The sequence below is a fragment of the Petaurus breviceps genome, unplaced genomic scaffold (genome assembly GCF_028583685.1).
Source record: "Petaurus breviceps papuanus isolate PSGF00001 unplaced genomic scaffold, PetGlider_PUasm1.0 98, whole genome shotgun sequence".
NCBI classification, from domain to species: Eukaryota; Metazoa; Chordata; class Mammalia; order Diprotodontia; family Petauridae; genus Petaurus; species Petaurus breviceps.
The window spans coordinates 15989390-15994948 of NW_027187460.1; positions in this window are offsets into that span (position 1 = coordinate 15989390).

Below are 5559 nucleotides of genomic sequence, written 5' to 3' on the forward strand. Positions count from 1 at the left end.
CTACTTACTGTCTATATAAACAGGCTGGAGCTTGGTTTTGGCAGTAAGCCCCACTCCAACTGTTTTATGCCTTGGGGTGTCAATAACCTCCTTTTGTCTTAGTTCTTGAGTTTGCCTTTATTTGATCAGGGTGAGGTGGGAAACAGGATTTTCTTTTAACAGTGACATGTCTCTCTGTCAATACAAACCTCTCTATAAGCACACATAATCACATTCAATCCTGTTGATGCAGTGTATTGAGCACCAAGCTGGGAGTCAGGAAGACCTGAGTCCAAGTCTGACCTCAGACACTCACCAGCTAATCACTTAGCTTGTACCCTGGGCAAAATACTTACCCTTGTTTGCCTCAGTTTCCCCATCTGTAAAATGAGTTGGAGAAGGAAATGGCAAACCACTCCAGTATCTCTGCCAAGAAAACCCCAAATTCAGTCACAAGTGAACAACAGCAACAACACTTTCCTCACTCTCTCACCAGTTTTCAATCTCCCCCATCTACTGGCTGTTTTCCTACTGCCCACACAAATTTGCCCTTGTCTTCATATCCTCAAAAACTTTAATTTGTTCTGTACATCCTCACTAGCAATTATCGTATATTTCTCCTTCCTTTTGTGGCTAAAATCCTTGAGAAGGCCATTGTAAATCTTTCTCCACTTCTTTTCTTCTCATCCTCTTTTGAACTCTACAGTTTGGATTCCAACCTCACTATTAAATTGAAGTTTCTGTCCCCAATATTTCGATAGCCTTTTAATTGCCAAAACTAATTTTTTTTTTCCAATTCTCCTCCTTTTTGACGTCTCTGCAGCTTTTGGCACTCTTGTTCACTTTCTTCTTGATATTCTCTTCTCTCTAGGATTTTGTGACACTCTTCGATAAACCTATGATATTACAGTCATAGAACCCATAAGTACTGATCTAGAGTGAATAGGAATCAAGTTGGTCAGGGAAATTTGGGAGTAAAAGAGGAGTTATTTTCATAGCGTCAAATTTCCTCATGCAATAAACATCCCTGAAACAGAGAAAAATCTTTAAAATATTTGATTGGTAAGTTTTTGGCATGTCAATTACCCTCTTCTCCTTGATAGCCCTTTCTCTTTGGCTTTCCATGACAGTTCTCCACGTTGGTCCTCATTCAATATTTCTGACTGCTCCTTTTCAGTCTTCTATGTTGGATCTTCATCTTGATCATGTCTAACATTTTGTTATTTACTTAATATTTTATTTTTCCCCAAATGCGGGTAAACAAAATTTTTAACATTCATTTTTAAAATTGCAAATTCACTCTTTACCTGCCTTCTCTCTCCCCCATTGAGAAGGTAAGCAATTTGAAACAGGTTATACATGTGCAATCATGAAAAACTTTTCTATATTAGTCATGTTGTGGAAAAAAAAAGCTGACAAAAAATAAATAAGAACAATAAATAAAGTTTTAAAAAGTATGCTTTAAGCTGCATTCAGACTCCCATCAGTTCTTTCTCTGGAGTTGAGAGCATTTATCTTTATGAGTCTTTCAGAATTATCTTGGATCATTGTATTGCTGAGAATAACTAAGTCACTCAATGTTGATAGCCATACAATATTAATCTTTTTAGACTATAGACATAGTAGTGGTATTTTGGGGTCAAAAGGTATGCATGGTTTTATAGACCTTTGGGCATAGTACCAATTTGTTCTCCAGAATAGTTGAACCAGTTCACAACTCCACCAACATGCATTAATATCTCCATTTCCCCATATCAACCCAACATTTGTTGTTTGCCTTTTCTGACTTATTAGCCAACCAGATAGGTGTGGGGTGGTACTTCAGAGTTGTTTTAATTTGTATTTCTCTAATCAATAGTGATTTAGAGATGTTTTCATATGTCTATAAATATTTATTACTTTGTTTGAAAATTGCTTGTTCATATACTTTGACCACTTATCAGTTGGGGGATAGTTTTTTTTTTTTAATAAATTTGAATCAATTCTTTATCTATTTAACAGATGAGACCTTCAGAGAAACTTACTGTAAATTTTTTGTCACAGTTATAGTTACTAACTGTATTTCTCTCCATCCTATTTTCCCCAATTTGTCCTACTTTCTCTCTCCTTTCACCCTGTCCATCTGCAAAAATGTTTTTTTTTTAATTTTTAAGAGTTTTGTTGACTTTCTATATAATTTCTCAACCTTCTAATTCTCTACAATAGATTTTGGTACATAAACAATTTGTAATTATCTTCATGGTGTTCTTTTTAAAATTTTTTTAAATTAAATTTTATGATTATTAGTTAACATATATATATATATATTCATTATATATTCAATTATATATTAACATATATTCATTTCCACAAGATTTTGGGTTGAAATTTTTGTCCCCGCCTTTCTTCTGCCAAATACCCCAAAACAATGATTCCACTATATACCCCTTCCCCCAATATGCTCTCTCCTATAACCTCCCCCACACACCCTCCAACTTTCCAGTAGGGCAAGATGGATCCCCATACCCTAGTAACTGTACATCTTACTTTCCAGTTGCATAATAATAATAATGATAATTACTATTATTATATTTTTAAACATTTGATTTTACAACTTTAAATTCCAGATTCCCTCCCTTCCTCCCTTTTCACCCACTCTTACTGGGAAGATAAGCAATTCAATATAGGTTGTATATGTGTAGCAACACAAAACATTTCCATAGTGGATAAATTGTGAAAGACTGACTATATTTCACTCCATCCTATCATGCCACCCACTTATCCTATTCTCTACTTTGATCCTGTCCCTTTTCAAAAATGGGTGCTTCTAACTTCTCTCTCCCCCAAACTGCCCTCCCCTCCATCATCCCCACCCTCATCCCCTTCCCCCCTACTCTCCTGTAGGGTGAGATACCCTATTTAGTGTGTATGTCATTCCTTCCCTAAGCCAAATTCAATGACAGTAAGTTTGACCCATTCCTTTTTGCCTTCCTGTTCTTCCCCTCCATTGTAACAGTTTTCTCTTGCTTCTTCTATATGAGATAATTTACATCATTCTATCTCTCACCATCTCTTATCATTATATTCCTCTCTCACCTCTTAATTACACCTTTTAATTATCATCCCTTCCTATTCAGTTGGTCATGGGCCCTCTGTCTCTGTATAACTGTACATATATATACACACACTCACATATGTATTCATATGCCCATATACCCTCCTATATAGACATATATGTATGTATGTATATATATATATATATATGCTTCTCTTGCTTCTTTTATCTGAATGTCAAATTTTCTATTCAACTCTGGTTTTTTCATCAAGAATGCTTGAAAATCCTCTATTTTGCTGAATGACCATATTTTCCCCTGAAACATGATAGTAAGTTTTGCTGGGAAGGTGATTCTTGGTTTTAATCCCAATTCCTTTGACCTCCACAGCATCATATTCCAAGCCCTTCAATCCCTCCGTGTAGAAGCTGCAGGATCCTGTGTTATACTGATTGTGTTTCCACAACATTCAAATTGTATCTTCTTGGCTCATTGTAATATTTTCTCCTTGATCTGTGAACTCAAGAACCTGGCTATAATATTCCTAGGAGTTTTCTTTTTGGGATCTCTTTCAAGAGGTGTTTGGTGGATTCTTTCAATCTCTATTTTTTCCTCTGGTTCTAAAACATCAGGGCAATTTTCCTTGAGAATTTCTGGAAGGATGATTTCTAGGTTCTTTTTTTGTTTTGTTCATGGCTTTCAGGTAGTCCAATAATTTTTAAATTATCTCTCCTAGAACTATTTTCCAGGTGAGTGGTTTTCCCAGTGAGATATTTCACATTTTCTTCTAGTTTTTCATTTGTTTGGATCTGTTTAATAGTATCTTGATTTCTCATAAGGTCACTAGCTTCCATTTGCTCCAATCTAATTCTGAAGGAATGATTCTCTTCAGTGAGCTTTTGAGATTCTTTTTCCATCTGGCAAATTTGGCTTTTTAAGGCATTCTTCTCCTCATTGGCTTTTTGAGCCTCTTTTGACATTCGAGTTAGTCTATTTTTTAAGGTGTTATTTTCTTCAGTCAGGTTGTTGACTCTCATTTCACAGTTTTCTTGCATCATTCTCATTTCTTTTCACAATTTTTCCTCTAATTCTTTTATTTGGTTTTCAAAATCCTTCTTAAGCTCCTCTATGGCCTGTAACCAATTCATATTGTTATTGGAAGCTTTTGATACAGGAGTTCTAACTTCACTGTCTTCTTCCTGTTCCATGCTTTGATCCTTTTTGTTCCCAAAATAGGAATCTAAAGTCAGATTGATGTGCTTGCTCTGCTTCCTTTGTTTGTTCATGTTGCCACTCAATTACATGCCTTTTGAGTTTTTTGCCACAGTAGAACTCTGCTTCCAGAGAGGAGAACTTTGTCCCAAAGTGTTGTGGTTTTCACAGCTGCGAGAACTATTAGTTGGTTGCCTTCTCTGAAGATTCCTCATGCTCTGGCACATGGTCACACACCCCAGGACCTCCACCCTATACCAAAATCCAAATCCAAGCAGATTAAAGCAAGAGTGATTATACCTCAGGATGGTTGCTTGGTCCCTCTACAACCTATAGGCCAGGAACTTTGAAGCAGCCATGCAGTGGCTGCCACTGCACCTCAGCTGCTTCTCCCTCTGGGTACAGAGGCCAGAGTGCACTCCTGGACCCCCTGTTCCCAAAGTCCACATTAACTTTTACTTTACCTTTGGCATTTATGGGTTGACAATTCTGGAAACCACCACAGCTGCTGGTGATCCACTCTCTGGAAGTCCCTCCAGCTGCAGCTGGTCAGGCCACCCTGAGGCTAGAACTGTGGGTTTTTGTGGGGCTGGGCTCTCCTCCCAGCTCTCCTCCCTGCAATGGGCCCTTTCTATCCACCTGTCAGGCTGCCTTCTGTGGGAGATTTGTTTCTCTCTGTCACTTTGTGGGTTCTGTAGCCCTAAATTTTGTTTAGAGTCTTTTATTTTTTACTTTTTTGGAAGGGGGAAGGTAGGGCAATTGGTATTAAGTGACTTGCCCAAAGTCACAAGGATAGTTCATTTTTTGTGTGTTAAGTGTATGAAGTCAGATTTGAACTTAGGTCCTCCTGACTCCAAGGTTGGTGCTCTATTCACTGTGCCACCTAGCCACACCTAGAGTCATTTTTTATAGGTATTTGAGGTGATTATGGGGGGGGGAGCACATATAGATATCCTGCTTCTATGCTTTAATCTTGGTTCTGCCCCCCTGCAAAAATGTTTTTCTTCTGACTGCTACCTCCCCTAATCTGCCATTCCCTTCTATCAACTCCTTTTTTATCCCCTTCTTCTACTTTCCTGTAGGGTAAAATAGATTTTTATACCCAACTGATTGTGGGTGTTATTCCCTTTTTGAGTCAATGAGAGTAAGGCTTCTCTCCCATTTCACCTATCTTCTCCTCCACTCTAAAAGCTTTTTCACACCTACGTGAGATAATTTACCCCATTCTACTTCTGTGAGGAGAGAAGGAGCTGCTCACTAGGGACCAAGCTTCCAGTTGGGCAGCATGGCTTCCTTCCTTCCTTCCTTCCTTCCTTCCTTCCTTCCTTCCTTCCTT